The sequence below is a fragment of the Tachypleus tridentatus genome, chromosome 9, assembly GCF_004210375.1.
Source record: "Tachypleus tridentatus isolate NWPU-2018 chromosome 9, ASM421037v1, whole genome shotgun sequence".
NCBI lineage: Eukaryota > Metazoa > Arthropoda > Merostomata > Xiphosura > Limulidae > Tachypleus > Tachypleus tridentatus.
In genome coordinates this window covers 17622235-17645256 of record NC_134833.1, presented here as the reverse complement: position 1 = coordinate 17645256, position 23022 = coordinate 17622235, and the positions used below count along the sequence as shown (strand labels likewise).

Below are 23022 nucleotides of genomic sequence, written 5' to 3'. Positions count from 1 at the left end.
CTTTTTGAAATTCTCAACAGTTTTCTTTGGTGATAAAACTATGAATTCTGCTCTCCATTACTAAAATACCATTTATAGTTACTGATTCATCTGTTATCATCGTAGACGTAGCAGTGGACTTTAGGTAGTAATTTTATTTTTTTCTAATCTGAGAGTCACGAGTTCGAATCCTCATTACACCAAACATGCTCGCCCTTACAGCCGTGGGGGCGTTATAAGTGACATTCCATCCCACTATTCGTTGGTAAAAGAGTAGCCCAAGAGTTGGCGGTGGGTGGTGATGACTAGCTGCCTTCTCTCTAGTCTTATACTGCTGAATTAGGAACGGCTAGCGCAGATAACCCTCGTGTAGCTTTGCGCGAAATTCAAAACAAACCAAATCTTTTTTTCTAAAAATTAATAAAATCGAAACATTTATGGAAGCAAAAAGCGAGTAATCGTAAACAGGATCTGCCGAACCTAAATAGCGGTGATAGTTGTCCTACTTTGTGAACAATATTGAACTTAAAATGTAATGATTTTAACGCTATTAAGCGTATCACTTGATGTTACAGAACAGTGGACTTATAAATATTTTATCACTAACGTAATTACTGAAAAATTAGGAATTATTTTCAAATGTTGTTATAAGCACCTCAGTAAACAGCTTACATAACAAATGAAAAAAAAACAAGGTTTATAATAATTTTAACGTAATTGTTATCTGATTTAATTTTTGACCTGATTTTCTGGCAATGGCGGGTTCTTAACAATAACAATTGAACATAAATATTTTTTGAACTAATTAGTTGTCAAGGGTAATCTCGGGAAGTAAGACTTTAAAATTAAAATTGGTATAATTTGTTATTGTATGTTTCAAAGTAAAAATATGGCTTTGAGAGAGATAAAAAACAGGTCATGGATAAAAATAGAATTATTTAATAGTATATCGCCCGACTCTTCCAAATTATAAACTTGTACTGTTTCTCTGTATTTGTTTTTATTTCACGCAAAGAACTACACGAGGGTTATCTGCACTAGCCGTCCTTAATTTAGCAGTGTAAGACAAGAGGGTAAGCAGTTAGTCATAACCACTTATCGTCAACTCTTGGGCTACTCATTTTACCAAATATTGTGACTGACAAGCACGTTATAACGACTGAAAGGTTTGGTGTAACGGGAATTCGAACCCGAGACCCTCAGATTACGACTCGAATAACCACCTGGTCTTATTAGTACTTAAAGAGCATTCTGTTTCTTTAGTGTAAATTATGTTGGATGTCGTTGAGTAACTTCTTAAAAATATAAAGAACTCCAGAGGTTTAGGGATAATTATAGATGTGTGGTACCGTTGGGAGTGATTCCTTGGGAGAGATACTTGAATAAATTACTTAAAATACAAAGCTTAAATGAGTAATTATCAAGGATAGGTTTAGGCTGTTCAGGAATGGATGGAAAGGTTTTCAGAGTAAGGGGAAATTGTACGTTAGAAAAGCGATATACTCTTCTTAAGCAAGAATATATTTGAAGAAATATAAGAAATTCGTTAGAGACCCTAAAGTTTCATAATGTCGATGAACAGAATAACAAGAAAGTCCAAACCTAATCACTTCACTAAAGACATAAACAAGAACATCAAAGATACATGCAGTAATTCTAAGAGGCTTAAAATTTAAGATGGGAGTGATGTTGTGTAGGTAATATAGGATTTTGTTCATAAATAAATCAGGAAATTAAAATGTGATTAAGAGGGCAGGTGTCATTAACCAGGTGTTAAAAAACTGAATTGAAAAGAACGATTTTTTCTATAAATATCATCTGTTATTTCTGAGAACCAGTTATTTTTCCTTTTTTGGTAAGACTATTTTCCTACCCCTTGGTAATTGGGAACAGTCTTGAAAGACAATAATTTTGTTGTGTGTTAAGGTTACTTGTTTATATTTAATTTTCATATGATGTTATTGAATAATATATAACATTTCTTGGATTTAAATGTAAATAATACAAACTTCTAGTTAAACTAAGATACCTTCATATGTCAGAACAAAAATATATATACCTAGTAATGAACATAGCTAATCAAATGTTGTTATACAAGTATATAATTAACTGTGCGTATTACTAAGTGTATATTTCTAGATCTGGTGTTTGTCAGTATTGGAAATGTTCTGAATGACTACAAATGTTTCAGAGTTGAGAATATTTGAATTACAAATTTCCTCAAACATACACCTATTCTATAGCTGGGTGTTTGAAAACATTTTAATGCAAAGGTCTGTAAATGAGTATACATTTAACTTCTCATAACTGGAAAGTACCCTGATTGGATAAACATACACATTTTAAGTAATATCGATTGCCTCTGTTTTTAACTGTTGAGCTAGCTGTAACTGGAAACAAAAGAATGTATATAAATAGTCATGCATTTGTAGAAGTAATTTGCAAACAAAAGTACATTGTAAATAAAGTATTTGTGTCATTTGTAGAGTTTGAAGATGGCTCGGAAATCATGATAAAAATAACATTAATTTTTATGGTAATAGTCAGTTTGTTTGTGAAATTGAAACATTAAACAGGTGAACATTTCCAGGTAAATGTAACATTTTTCGGCCATAAGATCCCAACGTGGCCAATTTTGACTCTAGAAAAATTAAAAACTGTATGTCCTTTACTTGGCACCTGAAGGATGGTATTGTTGTACCAAATCCCATGTAATTAGGGTGATTGGCAGTGTAGTAATTGTCAAAAAACTCCAAGAATTATGTTTTTTGTAGCACCTTGATCACTTCTATAGTTACTAAAAATGGACAAACCTGAAATTTGTGTTTGTGAATATGTTTGGCTCATAGCAAAGTAGATTTATACCAAATATCTTGCACATTGGTCAAAACAAGGATAATTAGTTGACCAAAATCCCTAAAACCATGGGTTGATCGAACCTTTTGACCCCTATAAAATGACCAAAACTGGGCATAACCCACATTTTTGTGTGCATATTTATGGCACCTCTAAAATAGTATTGAGTAAATTGCCCTAAATATAGTGGAGTAATTCATTTTAAAAAATTCCTAAAAACCATGCTTAAAATAGACCAATCCATCATTTTTGTTTGGCAGTGTGTGGGACCCATACACATACCAAATTCCTTGTAAATTAGTAAATATATAGCCAAGTAACTGATTACAAATATGAATTTCATGAGCTGTGACCCTCTTAAAAAGAATCAAGATGGCCAAACCCAACTTTTTTTGTGATTGGTGCACGAAAATGTGTGTTTGTTCCAATATTTATCATATATCCTACAAACATGGCTATATGGGAGAAAACAATATACATGTTTGGGTTGTTTTACCTTTGGCTTTATAAAATTCTTAAAATGCCGAAGTCAAACAAAGTGAAAAAAGCATTAGGCGTATTGCACCGAGGTGTAACTACCAAGTTTTAAGTTAATTCATCTAGAAATGAAGAAATGATATTTGATTGAAAAATGTTCAGAAGAAATAAGAGAAAAATGTCAAGTTTCTACACAGACATAAAACCACGTGTTGTGAAAGGATACAGTTGTTGGGCTTTGCAAGGTATATGTAACAAGGTTTAAATGAAAGGTGTACAAAATAGTAGGTATGTTTCGTGTTGTTATTTTATTTACTAACAGCGGTGTCTTGGCTGTGCCAAAGGTTTATGTGTTCACTCAGGCAGCTAGAACTAAACTGAAGTGATGAGTGGTGAGCCTCTGTATTTATATTACTATGGAAGGAAAGTTCTAGAAAATTCTACAATATTCTAGAAAGTTCTTGTAAGTTCTACAATCGGGTCATTCCATGTCAAATCATCCAGGGGGCTACAGGTGACCCCCACAGAATGCCTTGAAAAAATTCACATGTGCTCATCTACCTATATAATGAAAAATTGTCAAAGATTAGATCAATATCTCTAATAGTTTCTGACTTACAGCTCTGTAAAATGTAGATAATATTTTCTTTATTTTTGGCGAATTCATTTTTGGGCAACTTTGGCTGCTTAAAGCTGCAAGAGTAATAGTGGTAGAAGGCTGAAATTTGCTACACGGATTGAATTAATCTCACAGAATTCAAAAATGGTCTCAAACCAAGTTTATCTCTCTTAGGATTTGCATAGTGAGGCTGTAAAATCACCTAAAATCCCAAAATCGTAAAAAACATTGACTTATTTAAGAAGCCATAGCTCTAACACTTAATGTGATACAAAGCTGACTTTTGTTTTCTAATTTCCTATAACATATCAGTTGATAAATCAGCAATTGTTGTAATTAAAAGTCTATTATATCCCCTGTAAAAAAAATTTAGCTGCATGCAACTTTTTATGATGTAGCTAAAAATAGCCCTACATCAGGCCACAGTTTGATCATGTAACCAGTTATTCAGCCTTTTCAGATTTTTACCATATATTCTTACATCTCTGAATATGATCTACAAAAAAAATCAGGATGGTGTTCAACCTACTTTTTGAGTTATAATTTTTTAGAGTATCCTCTGACCATACGTTTTTTTATTGAAAAAACAATTCAGTTCAGGTGTGTTACTGTGTGCAAATATATCCATACAATTTTGAAAAATACCTGTCAGAATATTATGAATCCCACTGAAATATTCCAACCAGCCTTTCACAATATTAAATAATGAAGTTGTAAGAAACAAGAAAGAATTAATTCATTTCTGAACAAGTTTATTGGTATAACTAGTTAGATCACATGACAATGCAAATATATTGTGTGTGCATTACAGTTATGCAGATATGGCTGAGTTTAAGATTCATAATATAATAAATACAAAGGTAACTCAGACACAAAAAGCACAGTGCTACAACAGGGGACAACTGAGAAAGATTATAGTCACACCAAACTGCAATAATTGTGACAATGAAATGTTTCAAAAACTGCTTTGGCGATAACATAGCCTTAACAACATCAAATAAAGATTACTCTGTTCAGACAGCTTAAATAGATTCCTGAAATTTGAGTTTGATTATGTTGAGATCACTTTAACTTAGAACATAGTGGCGAGCACTACTGCCTTGCAAGGTAGGTGCACTTATCAGACAAAGAATATGTTGGAAAGGAATCCAGCTTTCATCTTTACGTGACCTTACAGGCCATGAGAATGATCCGTTTCTTGATGTCTTGATAAATGACACCAACACATCGACTGTTCATGTGATCTATCTTATATGTTTCCCACATACCATTCATGATCATATAAGCATGCCACATATTTCCCTGGCTGATAATTGTCATTGCTATCATTAGACCCTATTTGAGCTGCTGTAGCATCACTTTCACTGTTACTACCAACAGTTACAACTGTGTACACATCATCATCTGATAACCTTCTCATATAGAATGTGTTGGTAGAATAAAGTTATGATGTGACCTAATACCTGCCACAGTTTTGTGTTTTTCATAGCACTCAAGTAGATCAAACTTTACACAATTCTGCAGGACTGATTCCTGATTGACAAGAAAAAACTGAATGCCCTGAATGTGGTCCTTTACCCAATGGTACATATCAGACACTTAAAATTTGATAATTTATTATTTTTCACAACCTTGATTTTTTTGAAGATCATATTCAGAGATGTAAGAATATATGGTAAAAATCTGAAAAGGCTGAATAACTGGTGACATGATCAAACTGTGGCCTGAAGTAGGACTATTTTTAGCTATATCATAAAGTTGCATGCAACTTCATTTTTTTACAGGAGATCTAATAGACAGATCTGTGTACAGGAGATGCTAATTTATCTACTGATATGTTATGGGAAATTAGAAAACACAATTCAGCTTTGTATCATATTAAGCCTTAGAGCTATGGCTTCTTAAATAAACCAATGTTTTTTACAATTTTGGGTTTTAGGTGATTTTACAGCCTCACTATGCAAATTCTAAGAGAGATAAACTTGGTTTGAGACCATTTTTGAATCCTGTGAGATTAATTCAGTCAGTGTAGCAAATTTCAGCCTTCTACCACCATTACTCTTGTAGCTTTAAGCAGCCAAAGTTGCCCAAAAATGAATTTGCCAAGAAAAAAAAAAAACATTTTACAGGGCTGTAAATCAGAAACTATTAGAGATATTGATGTAATATTTGGCAATGTTTCATTATATGGGTAGATGAGCACAAGTGAATTTTTTCAAGTCATTCTGAGGGAATCACCTGGAAAATTTTCCAAAATCTGGATGATTTGACATGGAATGACCCAATATTCTGGAAAGTTCTTGTAAGTTTAAGAAAATTCTCTATTAGCTACTCAGCACTGAATCTACCTGGAATGTTGTGGAAAATGGGTAAATTTTAAGACTTCATACCGAGCTCACAAAAGCAAAGTTTGAAGAGAAAAATAGGTCTTTTTCATTTGCTTTAAGCATAAGCAATTGGGAATAACACTTTCTGCCCAGGAACAAGAAAAAGTAAAAATTTTGTTATGTGGTAAAATCATCTAATCAAAATTGATTAGATCACTTTAATGTGATATAAATAATCATCTAATCAAAGTTAGGTTGGTTTTTAATCATAAAAATTACATAGACCTGTGTTGATTTTATCATCTTAAACTTTTTACACACTCTGTAGTTCCTATATACTGGATCCAAAAATGATATCCATTTTTTGCCATCACATACAAGTTTTTTCACAAATCAGCATATGTACTTTAACATAATTAAATCATTTTCATTGAAATTTGGTCACTCTGTTATGCTTAAAATGTTTATAACCACTGCCTGTAGATTTCTCTAGACTCATCATGATGTGAGATTCTTATCAGTGGTAGGAACCATGAAAAACACATTACTAGAATATAAACAGTTAACAGGCCACCTGACATGTCATTTCTGGATAGTTATTGTTTGTAGGTGCACTTTGATGTTATCTTTTCTCAAAACATTATTTATTCATTGCTATGACTACCAGAGGCTGTGTATTATTCATTGCTATGACTACCAGAAGCTGTGTAATATTCATTGCTATGACTACCAGAGGCTGTGTATTATTCATTGCTATGACTACCAGAGGCTGTGTATTATTCATTGCTATGACTACCAGAGGCTGTGTATTATTCATTGCTATGACTACCAGAAGCTGTGTATTATTCATTGCTATGACTACCAGAAGCTGTGTATTATTCATTGCTATGACTACCAGAAGCTGTGTATTATTCATTGCTATGACTACCAGAAGCTGTGTATTATTCATTGCTATGTCTACCAGAAGCTGTGTATTATTCATTGCTATGACTACCAGAGGCTGTGTATTATTCATTGCTATGACTACCAGAGGCTGTGTATTATTCATTGCTATGACTACCAGAAGCTGTGTATTATTCATTGCTATGACTACCAGAGGCTGTGTATTATTCATTGCTATGACTACCAGAGGCTGTGTATTATTCATTGCTATGACTACCAGAGGCTGTGTATTATTCATTGCTATGACTACCAGAGGCTGTGTATTATTCATTGCTATGACTACCAGAGGCTGTGTATTATTCATTGCTATGACTACCAGAGGCTGTGTATTATTCATTGCTATGACTACCAGAAGCTGTGTATTATTCATTGCTATGACTACCAGAGGCTGTGTATTATTCATTGCTATGACTACCAGAAGCTGTGTATTATTCATTGCTATGACTACCAGAAGCTGTGTATTATTCATTGCTATGACTACCAGAGGCTGTGTATTATTCATTGCTATGACTACCAGAGGCTGTGTATTATTCATTGCTATGACTACCAGAAGCTGTGTAAATGACCGAAACAGTTTCTGTTATATTTGTGGTAAAGCTGATATAAGTAAGAGTTTTGTTTCCTCCCAATTTGTGAAAAAATTCTTATGTGATAGAAAAAAATGCATATTATTTCCAAAATCTGCATAGCTGAATTACACAAAATCTATTATTAAAACCGAACCAATTTCTATGAAGTCTAAATTTGCAGGTCTGTGTTGTTTAAATAATCAAAATATTGTCATTATAATTTCACCTTGTATTTTCAGTTAATTAAAGGTTATTCAGCTTAAGTAATCAATTAATGTCATGTCTTATAAATATAACTAATTAAAAATAGTATGTCTAATTATTACTATTTTTTATTATTCCAACTGTCTGAGTTTCACAGGAGAACAGTCGATAAGCAACTTCCAATAATTGTCTGGCTCTACTTCTAACCCTAAATGCTATAACCTCTTGAGTAATTTTATAATTTGTCAAACTTGAAAGAGTAATGCTGATCCAATAAAAAACAAGAGAGTGCTACTAGTTTTGCATCTCATCCGACATCATTCTAACAAATGTATGTCACTGTGGTATTGTGATGGAATTCTGTATAATTTGCTTTTGAAGTAGATATATGAATAATTTGAAGTTAACCTCACATAAATATTTGTAAGAGAATATTCAAAAAGATCTAAAAGAGAAATCCATCATTACAACCTCAACAAAATATTTTTATTTTTTGAATCAATCTCTCACAGTTGTCTTAGCCCTAAGTTGATCATTTTCAAACTTTGTCGTCTGCAAACCACTATGGTGTGGCAAGAGATTCCATGGATCACCTGCCAGCCCTACATCACCAACTTTCACTTATCACTGCAAAATAAATCTCATTAGAATTGATGGGAAGGTTGTCACTTTTATTATCACTTGCATTTTAGTTCACCCTGACGATAAAACACTGACAACCACTGAACTAGGTTCTGTTGGAGTAACTTTATTGTTTATTAACTATTAGAAAATATGTGATATAGGATTACAAAACAACACTTCAGAAATTCATTCAGTTCACTACTGTTATATAGCTGGAACTTCTTTTATAAATTTTCTATAATTTAAGAGAGTTTATAATTTGAGGGCTTTATTGAATAACTTACAGTATCAAAGTTTGTTTTTTCTCTAGCTGCTAAATACAAAATAGATCTCTACAATTTTTTTACCATTTTGTAATCCAGTTTCTCCTGATAATGACAGTACACATTCTGTATATATATATTACACTTTTCTATTTGCCCATTTTAAATTATAACATTATAATGTAATCCACACTTGCCAGACCTTACTTGGAAATTGTGTTATTTTTAAAACAGTGCTAAAAGTTGCCACTAGGATGGAATTCAGCCTGGAGAAAAATATATTTGGGTTAGGTATAAAATATGTGTTGGAATTGATCCCCGTGGTCAGATAGTTGAATTATGTTTCAAGAAAAATAATTTTAGAGATTTTTTCCTTTTACAAGTGGCAATACAAAATATCATCTTAACATTATGATTGCTTAAGTTTGATGATGCACTATTTAGTAATAATAATAGTTATATTTTAAAACTATTGTCATCTATCAAAGAGTCGAGGTAACTATATTGTGAAATTACATGATTTTTTAGCTAATGGAGATCTGTAGAAACCTTTTATGCAAAAAAACCAAACTAGTTTATTAATGTGTTCAAATGATTAAATTATAATTATAAAATAATTTAGTCTTTTGTTGGAGAACATAACATTTGTTCTAATCACATTCTTGTATACTTTAGCATTTTTGTCATTAAACAGAACTATTAAATGTTCCTAATTCACACTTTTTTAAATCTGATTTGCACAAAGTAAAATAATACATTTTTAATACTTGTAGGTTTGCAGATTCTTTGGCTTGCTACGTATATTTGTGCACAATACTTTTAGATCTGTATGTTACACTTTTCTGGTAAAATATTCAGTAAGATGTGGGTGTAAAAAATGTAACAGATATTATTTTGACTTGTTCACAGATGACTGGATGAGCACATCTTGCTAATTGAGTTTTTTGATGAAATTTTCTAATGCAACAACTTACATCGACTTAGACTGGCTAATTGGCTTGATTCTGTCTTGTACCTGTTGAAAAATCATTCAGAGGCACTAAAAAGCTACCGTTATGAATAACACTTGATCAGTCATTGGGTGTGTTTGTAGAAGCTACCAAGGTGATAATAATGTAATGTTAGATTTTAGTATGCTTTTATATTAATTTTATCTTAAAAATACTAATACACAGGTATTAACATTTATGTCAGAATACACAGAATGTTTATGGTATGCAAACATTCACTCCTGTGAAATTTTTATTAGCTTGAGAAGTTTAGTCTATGATTACTAGACCATGTATTATTAATCATACAGAAAATGTTTTTCTTTTTCAAGAAACAGCAGCAGCTGTAACTTTGTCTTCAGCAGCTTGCTACAAAGTCAAATTTCATGCTGGAGCAAACACGCTTCTTAGATTATGATTAGAGCTTCAAATGGAACTTCTGGTATTAGTACAGCAGTCTCTGGTACTTTATATAGATTGAAAAGATTTGACCACAACTTCAGGTGGACAGTTAAACTCATAAATAATTTTAACAACTTGATAAGGTAATTGTGTACTGATTCATTAAGGTTATAAGACCTTTATGAAATTTTTAAATATATAGCCTTATGTGTGTTTTTTAAAGCAGTACTCATTATAATTACAGTTGTGGAATAACGAACTGATAAAAAAGAGCTTGTTGCAGGGTTATAACTTTATCAGATTGTTTGTTTCAGATTAGTCAGGATCATAAAACTTAAGATTTTCCTTATGACCTCAGATTAAAATTTTTTAGAAACCAAACAGTTAACTTTTGAGTCTTAGTTTGTTGGATATTTTTAACATTTCTTTCTGTTTTAAATCGCACAGTAAATGTAAAAAAGAATTGGTTTATTTCTTCAAGATGTACAAATTGTTTTTTGCATTCTTGTTAATGGTTTTATATATTCTACCAAAATTTGTAATGAATGAATAAGGATCTGCCAAGTAATTATTTGTAATAAACAGTAATTTTTTTTTCAGACAGTGAAATGCCTTTTTCTGATTATTTTGTTAAATCTGAATTGTGAATGAAATTATGATTGTAGAATGTTTTGAGGTTAGTGCTGAAGGCTTCTATGCAATCTTGTGTTAATATATATTTGTTTGTGAGTTTTATTTCAGTCCAACAGTTGGTTTGTGTGGCTAATGGTTTCCTTTACTGACTTTTCTTATTTGTATAAACAAATATATTTCAGAAAATTAGACCACAACTTAGCAACAAATGTCCATCTACTGACTTACCATCTGCAGTCGCCATTTTCAGTCTCTCGCCCAGTTTGTTGTCTTACCACACAGCTGTGGTTTTGGCTTATTTGCAAATGTTGCTGTTACTTTATCTTTACTTTGTGTCAGTACAGTTGCATCAATTGTAGTAACAATATAAAGTGTTTTACTTGATGTAACTAATTCTTCTTGTGAGATCATGTTTATTTTGTTGTTGAGTGATTTTCAAATGCATTTTTGGTTTTAAAAAGTTGATCTACTATTTTAATACAAATATCAGTCAAGACATACAAGTTCAACGTTGGTGTTAAACCTTTTATTTACGTGATTCCTTTAATTCTTAATAATTTGTTATCATTAGCACTGCCAAAATAATATCATATAGTGTTAGAAAATATTTAGGTGATTTAGGTCAAAAATGTTCAAGTTATTTGTCTTTTTCACTGAATAAAAATGTCTTTGTTTCTGTGCGAGATATTTTTTTAAAAAACAAAACAGTGGTAATATGTTTTTGCCATCCAAAAGAACATCCTAACTACAAAATAAGTTCTTGATTTTACTTTTATCTGTAGTGAGGGATATCTTTTTTTATATTTAATAGTTTTAGTTTGGCTTTTCATGCTGTAAAAAGTACAAACAATAAGCAGGATCCCCATTCCTACCCAGGTTTACACAAGATATTTTTTCTGACCTGAAACTACAAATCAGGTTTTTCTGGTCCTGATTTGAGTGCAACAGAAATAAGGATCTTCCAAAACCCATTTGATTATGTTATTGATGAACTGCCACCTGAAGTTCAAATGGAAGTGATTGATCTGTAATACAACGACATGTTGAAGGACAAACACAAAGAAGGGAAACTGATAAAGTTCTACAAATGCCTTCCAAGTGATCAATATTTCATTAAAAAAACTTTATTCGTGGATTCATTTCAGTTTTTTGCATGACCTCTTTCTTGTGAAGACATTTTCAAAGATGAAGTACATGAAATCTAGTTACAGATCAGCGTTATCTGATGAACATTTGTAATCACTTTTAATGATAGGGAGTACTCACTTTGAACCTCTGTTAAGGGTAATTTTGTTAGAAAAACACCACTTTCATGCTTCTCACTCATGCTAAAAAATTACAATTGTGCATCATAAATATTTTCAATATGTGCTCTTATAAGAAATAAATTAGTGATGATGCATTTTGATCATGTATCCATCCCTACTTAATTTTAACACAACCTTTCTGGCCTGCAAAGCCTAAAAAGATCTACCTCCCAGCTCTTGTACAAAAAGGTTTGGAGACTCCTGAATTAGATGATGGGACAGTCCAGCTCTTGTACAAAAAGGTTTGGAGACTCCTGGATTAGATGATAGGACAGTCCAGCTCTTGTACAAAAAGGTTTGGAGACTCCTGAATTAGATGATGGAGCAGTCCAACTCTTGTACAAAAAGGTTTGGAGACTCCTGGATTACTTGATGGGACAGTCCAGCTCTTGTACAAAAAGGTTTGGAGACTTCTGGATTAGATGATGGGACAGTCCAGCTCTTGTACAAAAGGTTTGAAGACTCCTGGATTAGATGATGGGACAGTCCAGCTCTTATACAAAAAGGTTTGGAGACTCCTGGATTAGATGATGGGACAGTCCAGCTTTTGTACAAAATGGTTTGGAGACTCCTGGATTAGATGATGGAGCAGTCCAACTCTTGTACAAAAGGTTTGGAGACTCCTGGATTAGATGATGGGAAGTCCAGGTGGATCAACAGGTTCCTTGTTGCCCCAAAACATTATTATATGTTTAACATTCTAAGTAATTTTAAGTGTTTTTTGACACTTATATTTAGAAATAACTGCTGTAAAACTATAAACAGCACAGAATGATGTTCTGCATGTATTTTGCTTTAAATGAAGAAGGGTGCAGTGAGAACACTTTTTAAAATTCATAACCTAATGAGGAATTAAGAATGTTTTGTTTAATGTTATGGTGAGGTTAGAACTTTGGGTCTTGTAAACTTAAATAGTTGTGAAGCCTAGATGTGATTACAGAATTTTACTCAGCCATTAGACGTGTCTACTGTGCATTTCAACTTCCATGTTACTTGATGTCATTTTGTGTCAGATTCAAGATTAAACGGGAAAATCAATTACTAGTGTGATGTCAGTTCCTAAAACAGTAACTGTTTCAGGACTACTAGTGACACCTAAGATATATTCAGATTCAGGGTTTAATATTTAGTTGAAGTATTTTAAGAGAGTAGTTTCCATTTTATAAGTGACTTATTGGCTTGGTTGTGTCTCCAACTGTAGCAATTGTAAAGCCATTTATACACTTTAAAAACCACGGTCTGATCAATTGGAGGCATATTTGTATGAAAGAACTTGCAAACTTGGTTCTTCCAATTTACACTGAAAGTTAAAAAGTTGAAAAATACCCAATTGTTATGCTTTTGTTTTGAGTACAAAATATAACAGAAAATTTGTATCAATGAAATTTCTCAATTATTAATCCAGTTAAAAAGTAAAGTTTGTAGTTATACTTTCATTCAGTTAATTTATTATTAAATATACAGGATAATTTTAATGTACATTTAGTGCTCATTTCAGAAGGGACTGAAACCATTTTGATACCTTTTAAAAGACTTGAAACCACTGTGGTATTTTTACAGTGTCTTAGTGCTATGGTAAACATATTAGTCTTTACTTCTTCTCTGTTTTGCACCATTACTGATGGCAAAGTCCATGACAAAACAGCAATGACACAAAGTGTGACGTGTTGAGTTGCACAAGTTTTTCCCACTTTTCACAAACAGTCTAATTCATGACTGTAAGCTTGTCAGAAGGGAAATGTGCAATAAGAAGATAAGTATTTATAGCAGCAAGAGAATGGGTAGAGAAACTATGGGGTTTTTTCTCCCCTTAATATATCAAGTAGAAGGGAGGCAAAAAAGGGACAAAGTAATGCATAGATGTATGGATGAACCCTCTTACTACAGGATCAGTTGGTGGGATTCAGTTTGTAACTATCAGGTCATCCCATAAGTGATGTCCAAAAATTTAATACAGGAAGTGCATCATCATTTCTGTCTTTATATAAGGTTTTAATGACTAAAATATGTAGTAGGACATGTATAAAAATGTTCATACAAATAAAAGAAACTGACCCAACTACACTTTTGCAGATCATTAATCAAATAAACCCTTATGAAGATGGATGTGTCTGAGGATTACGGTAGGCATATGATGCTTTATGAGTTTAAAAAAGGCAATAGTGCAGCAGAAACTACATGAAACATTCAAAGTGTTTATGGTGCGGAGTCTCTCAATGAAAGAAAATGTCAAATGTAGTTTCAGAAGTTTATATCAGGTGACTACAGCTTAAGTTTAATGATGACTTGCTGCTGGCTGCAGTTGATGAAGACTGTGCTGTAGCATTTGAAGAACTAGCACAGAAGCTTAATTCAACCAATTCAACAGTTCACTGTCATCTGCAACAACTTGGAAAGGTGTCAAAACTTGAAAAATGGGTTCCCCATGATTTGACAGAAGCCAACCTTAGAGCAAGAATGGACATTTGCACTTCTCTGTGCTCTCGTGAATGTAACTCATCTTTTTGGACAGGTTAGTGACTGGAGATGAAAAATGGATATATTATAAAAATATTAAGTGCTGTAGATAATGGGTCAGTGCAAGTAGACTGGCTAAAGCACAGCTCAGAATGGACTTCCACCCTAGGAAAGTCTTGTTAAGAGTTTGGTCTTCAGACTTTTGAAATGTTGTCCTCTACATTTGTGTCTCCACAACAGACAGATGCCATTCTTCTACAAAGTTTCATCGTGAATACTCTGCCTAAACAATCTATCAAAGGATACTGAAACCTTATTTTGTGAAGAAAATAAGAGTATCCAGAAAACTGATTGGGTGATGAGATAGTAGGGCAGGGTTCTTGTTTTATATTTTAAGCAACCATATTTGTTTATGTAAATGCATTTTACTTAGAGGACAGTAACATTCACCACTGATTGTGAATTTGTCTAGTTGAATTTGCTCTTGATGTCATAGTAATGACACAGCAGAATATTTATTTACAGCCATACAAGGCTTTTGAAGATTCCTTCATAAATACAGTTATACGTAAAGTTAGTGTACCAGTGCTGTTTTTATCTCTCAAGGACACATTTGTTTATGTAAGGAAATTACACGCCTGTGTGTATTTGTATATATCCACACACACAATTGTATGCATGGATGATATTTGCTGCCACAGGTAGGTTTTTTGCTGCTTCTGTTGTTCAAGCTGGCACATTATCCCAGTTACTTCAAATCTGATTAAAGAATGCTACAGAGATGATGGAACCAGAGACAGAAATACTACTAGTGGTGGGCTTGGTCTGAATTTGCATAATCTGCTTAGTTAATGTGCTTAACCAAAATGGATATGGGATGCTTGTTTTCATTGTCTGATTGATAGACAACCAACCATTGCAAGAAATTTTTTTCTTTGCTAAAGCTATTAAAACTCCTCTGAAATGCAAAATCTTCTTAAAGTGAAATGATAGACAGTCCAACAAAGAATTTAGCATGGAGGTATGCTTTAAACCTCTCACTATCCACAATATTGGTTTGGACTTTTCATCCATTTAATTATAAATACATAGAATATACATTTTTCTTTCATCAGACACAAATTTTGTGTATGAAGCCATTTAGATGGAGCCTCAGTTGATCAGAGATCTAATATATTATTTGCTGTTACATTATCATGTCTTATTATTTGCCCAAATCCTTATTGAAAGAATGGTTGTACATCAGTTTAATTTAGAATTGAAAAAATGTCTATAGTAGGAGGGGCAGAGATTCATGTATCAACATACTTAATATTCAATATGTTTAAAAAATTCAGTTTGTGAATGGTTTGTCAGTAATGTGTCCTAGTGGAAACTTATTTGTTTATGTATTGTCAACTTGTATCTCAACTGGTCCATAATGTTGATCATTGAGGGTGAATTAAAGTGACCAAAACTTATCAGTAAATAATTTTAATATCTAATACCACAGAGACCACATGTGTTGTTTTCTTTTATGGGCTAGTGCTCAAATTAGCCAAAAGTTTTATTTGATATTCCACTCCTTGTACACAGGTGTGTGGGTAACGTAGATATGTGTGTAGATATAAAGAAATGTTTTAACTATTGTATTAAAAAACATAAGTGTATGTAATAAATCTTTCTGGAGTATTGTTTATTATTCTAAAGATTGTTCATCAGTCTATTCAGTTAACAAATTATCTGTAATTTAAAATCACAACACAAAGGAGCCAAAAAGAAAATAAATAACTGTGAAAAAAACTACACGTATCAGAACATTGTTTTGTACTTATTGTTTCATGTTGGGCAGTGATTGAACACTTTTTAATTTATATAAAGATTATTTTTATAACAATGGAAAAAGGGATATATATATATATATATATATATACATGTTGTTTCAATGTGTATCCAAATTTTTTAATTTGATATGTAATTATATAGTGGAATAGTTTCAAAGTTATTGAAATTAAAACTTTGTGTAATCCTTACCATTTTGGTGTGAAAATTCTTTTTCAGTTTTTCTTGACATATTATATTAAATTTTTAGATACCAGATATTTAAATGCTTACATTTTAAATATAATCATTTTTCTTCTTATGTTTAAACATAACGTATGGATTTCTATACTTATGAAAAACCCTACTTATATATGGCCAGTTTATAAAAATTGTCAAGAATTTATTTTATAATTCTGTCTTATTTTAAAAAAACTTCTTGAGAATGGTGTAGAAGCAGATTTGCCATCTATTTTTGTGACTTAATACTATAAAAAATGTCTGATATAAAGTATTTTCTAAAACAGTCGATTTATACTACGAAAAGGCCACATGATTTTCATGTAGAAAAAGAAAATATTCTTTTTTTTGTAATACACTTTTCTGTGTACACTTTAAACGTATGTTCCAAGAGTTTATCTTTTCAATGCAGAAATATAATAACAGCTTTAAAAATAAGCTTTTAAAGTATATTAACGACTTATGGTGGGTAACCAGGATTTAAAACCAAACTAGAAGTTAACTAATATTCTTAAAGCAAAACTTTTTTCAATGATTGATATTTGTTATCAGGCCCCTTGGTTTTGTATATACATCTACAGGGTGGCCCGTAAGTCCCTACCCATCCATATATCTTATGCCTCATTTCATGTACCCACGTACTTGTCACAACACACTCTTCAAGTGTATATGGCCGTACATCGGCCATATATATGGCAAATGTTTAAATCCAGGAATGGCTATTTTATCAGTTTTTTTATTCTGGTGTTTGGAAAGAAAAGGTTTTATTATTTTACTTATAATTATTTATTATTTCACAAATTTTTGAGACTAAATAAAGAGATAAAATGATGGCATGCCATTGTTAGTAAGCAGATTTTTAGCACGTTGAAATTTTTTACTTAAAGCAGGTTGTTTTATAGCAAGTAAAGTTTGATATATTAAAATACTTAAATTTTCAATATTGTATAATATGCAATTAAAGTTTAATTTAATAAACCATTCAACGGCCCTGAAAGACACTCTGCATATTTCAGCTTTTGTGGCATCCTCTTTAGGATTGTGAAAAACAAATGGTGTGCAACTTGTACATACAGAAACCTGTGATCATGTGACTGCTAGTTTACACATTTAAAAAGATCACACCATCTACTAACTTTCTGATTTTCTAATCCTTATCCAAGGTAATTGAACTATCTGTTTACCTCTTAGTGCCTATTCCTGTGTTGTATATGGCTGTCCAGATATCAGTTTACCTCTTAGGGCCTATTCCTGTGTTGTATATGGCTGTCCAGATATCTGTTTACTTGTTATCACTCCCCGAGGTCAAGAAGTAATTTAATTTATATAAAACAAATCTCCTTATGATATGAGACGCCAAGTATTGATTCGTCCGGTTTGAAGTCTTGTATATTACATACACCTCTGCAGTTGTTTTAGACGACATTTTACCCTCTGTATCTCAGGACAGATGGTATGGATATTAACACTTTTACTAATAAAGCAGAGAACAATAAAGGTTTAAACATTATTCTCTGCTTTATTAGTAAAAGTGTTAATACCCATACCAGCAGTCCTGAGACACATTTTTACTTCATGAGGGTCTCTCGTCATCACCGAATTCAACCCTCTAAACTAAAGCCCCATGAGAGAGTAATGCTGCCTGGAAGTGGACAAAGGATGCCATTCTGTAGGTGTTGATCCCTGAATGTGTATCTTTTCTACCTCTGTGTAGCATCCAAAATGTCAGATGCAAGATGCCTGTCTACCACATGATAAGTTTCTTAGTTCCAACCACACTAGGGATCACATTTTATCTTGGTGTTCCTCTTGCACTTTCATACAGTTCTCAAGCCCATCTTTGTATCTGCTTAGGTGTTTCTGATTCTCCCTGAATGCCCACTGAAGCCAGTGACTAAAGGAACCTTTAGCCATGGGACATGTTTATTCATTAATTTAGTGGTCCACTACAGGAAGAGAACAAAGATTTCTACTCTAAATCTGCGTGTACATATGTTCGTACCTGAGAATGTTTATGATTCAGTCATAAAGTAATATACTGAATAATCCCTTGGTATGTGTAAATAAAGGGTATCAACTATGATAAGGTACCTTGCTGAGAAGAATTTTCTGAGTGTATTCTTTTTTGGTTCAGTTAATTATTTATAAGACTTTGCTTTGCGTGATTCTCTCACGATTCCATTTCTTTTACTGTGGTTACAAGTTATGTTCAATCTGTGTTTGATCATTTCTTTAAATTTTAGTGGCTTGACTTGTTAGCTTCCAACATAAAATTACAACTAATTTTGATAAACCATGGTTCTTTGTGACTATCTTTGGTTTCCTCCTCTAGGTCATTGATAAACCATGGTTCCTTGTGACTATTTTTGGTTTCCTCCTCTAGGTCAACATAGGTATTCTGGCATTGAATTAGTTTTCCAGAGATAAGTCTATCTCATTTAAAATTAAAATTGTTATTGTTAATATGAACCTTGAAATCTGAAATACATTGTCTTATAAAATGTATTACTGTATTACCAATGAAATATGGATCACATATGTTCTCTTGACAAATGCATAATAAATCATGTGGAAGATTGGTGAATAGAGAACTATGGGTAAGTAGACATGTGCTCTGCATTGTGTCAAGGACATTCAGAACTTGAGGTCACATGATTGCAGACAGCATGAATACAGATACAACAAGGGAAATTGTAATATTTCAGATATGAGTACCATTTATAATTCATTTTAATATTAAAAATTTAAAACTTTGTAAGATTTATATTTCATTGCAAGTTGGTGTTTCTTATCTTTATTGGCACAAGTTTTTACCTGTAAATTTGATAAAATGTTGTTTCAAAAATGTGTCAAGTACAAGACCTTCAGATTTAGGTGACACACTTCTATACTTCTGTTTAAAGATGCCACATGTTTCAAGGTGTCATTCTGTTTTGCATTATATACAGATTTAACACAAGTGACAGAATGCTTATTCTTGTAAAAAGAAGAAAACAAAATGGCATACTGCCTAATAGCTGAAATATGGATATATGAAGTTTTGTGTAGTAGTTTATGTTCGGAAAATTTCCACGTGTTCCCAGTAATTCCATTTGAATGTTAACATTATTTTATTTATTAATGGAATGTTTAATTTATGACATGTATATGAAAGCGTACTTTCAGTGAGATTTCCATGTGTACAATAAACATCACACGTACTAGTGGTATAGTATTTAGCCAGCATCTTTCTTTGGTTACGCCAGTACTGTTTTGCCCATATTTTCGTCAAGAAAACTTTGTGAATTTGGGTTTGTTGTGTGTATTGGTAAGCTTAATAAATCGTAATAATTCGCTTTATTGTGAAGTCGACGTGTTAACTATTTAACATTATCATACACTGAATGCTGCAGTAGTAACTTAGAGAGTTAAAGAAATACGCGTAATATAAAAAAAAAGAGAGACAAAACAACTTGCAGATGTTGCATGAGATTATAACATTGCATAATTTTCATTTTAAAATTCAGATAATAAATTTTAAACAGCTGTTAAACTTAATATTTTTAGCCTTACCTAACCCTTGTCTTGATGTCTTGTCTCTGAGATCTGCCTTGACACTTAGTTATTGCATTTAATTGTTGTTTCGTATTTTTTATTAGTGGGATCAATTTTGTTTTGTTCACCAAAAGAGTATTAGTTTAATTAAAAAAGTGAATTTGGATCGTGTATATTAATTTTTGCAATAAAATAGTGTGTTCTTGGATATTTATGCAAAGCCACTAAAGGGCTACATACACGAGCCATCCATAATCTGTAATACATGAACTGATAAACCAGAAGGAAGACAAGTCAACAGCACCTACCCTTCATTTTATTTCACTGATTAGTGAAATTTATCTATCACCTTTACAATGCACCCGTGGCCTTAAAGGATGGCATGATTTTTTTAACTTTTATTTTTGGTAACAGCACTTGAAAATTGGACCAGTATGTCCAATGTCTGGCACATTAATCACTGAGCCACACTTGGCCAAATAAAATAAAGAGTTATATAACTTTTAACATTTCTTGGTCCCTTTGTGAAACTTTAAAATTCATGACTGAGGTGAGGAAAAGCCATAAATTTTACATTTGTGCTCTTTCATCAACAGCACGTAAACACAATTTTATGGTAAAAGCCTTTGAAAACAAATATTTGATCGTATGTTAACAAATCTATTAAAAATGGTAGTACCTGCAGAAAAGTGTTTTAAGAAAGGCCACAAATTATTAATTCGTCAGAAAATTAAAGTATTGAATCTTCAAAGGAATAATTGAAGTCTGGAGTACTTAATTTCGTACATTAATTTAGTAGAAACTATTTTAACAATAAACATAAAATTTATCGCAACAATCGTTGTCGATACGTAACTTTGGTTGCATCTAATGCTTCATTAAGGACTTTTCCTTACAACTGAAAAGACTAAAATTATTAAAATATTAAATGCAGTCTCCTAACTTGTTTTTTAATGTCAGTATAGTCGCATGTGGTTTTATGAATCTGTTCTCAACCATTATACAAGCAGAATAATAACAACATTTTATGATTGTGGTGTACGTTTTTGGAAAAATAATTTAGTTTTTTCACGATGAATTTTCATTTCCATATATGATTTTTATTTGATGGAAGTGTTGAAATGGTACTTTCATCGACCATAAAGAACACTATTAAACATCATGGTAATTATATGGATAATTCTATGAACAAATTATATAATAATTTGGAAATGATTTTTTTAGTTACGTTGTCCTGTTATATTCACTAAATAAAGACTGTTCTAGTTTTAAATTTAATTCAATCAACAACCTTCGACACACCATATAAACTAGGTATCGGCCCCCAGGTGATTAAGGTGCTCGACTCCTAATTTGAATCACAAGTTTGAATCCCCGTTGCACTAAACATGCTCGCCCTTTCAGCTGTGGGGGGCGTTATAATGTGACGGTCAATCCTCATATTCGTTGGGAAAATAGTAGCCCAATAGTTGACGGTGGGTGGTGATGACTAGCTGCCTTCTCTGTAGTCTTCCACTGCTAAATTAAGGACGGCTAGTGTAGTTAACCCTTGTGTAGCTTTGCTCGAACTTCAAAACAAACGCGATACATATCTAGATACAAAAGTTTCACCGACGGTTTATCACAAGGTTTGACAATTTTGTCTGTAAGTTATTATCTAAGATTATGTTTAGAATAGTAATTTCTGATGAACAGATATGCAAAGAGGTTTTATGAAATACATCAATCTGTGTAATATGTTCCAATTACCTGTTACAATAAGATTACTATTTCAGAATCTATTCAGTTTGTTAATAAATTAGTTAGAAGAAAAAAAACAACAACAATTTTCTGCTATTTTCGCCGCCTATAGGCAGGATTTATCATAATTGTAGCATGTATATAGTTTAATATGCAAATTGATAAAAATTAAACTTTCTTTTTTTTATCACTGAAGATGAAGATAGAAACGAGAAGGTCAGCATTAATGATATTAGGCTTTATTTTGAATTTTATCCTTTTGAAAGTCTTTCCTCAACGTTAACTTCTTCCTTTTTTTTTTTTTACAGAGAAAATAAAGTTATTGAACTTTACACCCAAGAAAAATATTGTAACACTTTTTATTCTGGTGAATTGTATTTTAAATATTTCTTTTTATTTATTAAATTTAGATTTTATTTTAAAAACCAGTTTGAAATTCCGTGTGCATCGTACTTACTAGTAGGAAGTGTTTACTTGCAAACATTTCTTTAGTGGTATTCATTCAGTTTGTAACCTGACATGGCTAGTGTTTTTTTTTTAAGTCCCAGTTTTAAAAACAAATAAGTTATTAATATAAAAAATATAGTTACGTACGTTATTTGTAAAATACTAATTGGAATACCAGCTGGTGTATACTTTCTTTATTTGTACCCAAATATTAATATCTCAATGGACTATACAGTCTTTTAGTGAATATTTTACTTGCCCAAATAAAATATTAATTATTCTTCAAACAACACAGGTTCTTTCTTGTTTGATAAGCTCATACAGATAATCTGGGATTAAAATCGTGAATTTTAAGTAACAGACTATTTTTACTTTGAAAAAATCTAAATCTATGTGTACCTCTTTCTAGATTTCTTCTAAATGCAACATTAGTTTTACATACTAGTTCGTATTTTACGTGAAAGTGTACAAAATGAATAACACATCTTTGTAAGAGTTTATGGAGAATCCATAACATATTCTAACTAGTTATGCGTACAATGTCGTACAGAGCATAAAACATCGGCCTGTGAGCAATTTTGTCAGAAGCTGCCGTCAGCCGTCACGCTCTTCG

The 23022-nt window shown here is 32.1% G+C and overlaps 1 long non-coding RNA gene across 1 annotated transcript; it reads left to right on the top strand.

The window, feature by feature from the left end:
- The first annotated feature begins 747 nt into the window (after positions 1–747).
- On the top strand, positions 748–11623 carry LOC143224791 (uncharacterized). Its single transcript, XR_013013439.1, has 3 exons — positions 748–1052; positions 9770–9975; positions 11067–11623. It is a non-coding gene; the product is annotated as an uncharacterized LOC143224791 (long non-coding RNA).
- The last annotated feature ends 11399 nt before the right edge of the window (positions 11624–23022 follow it).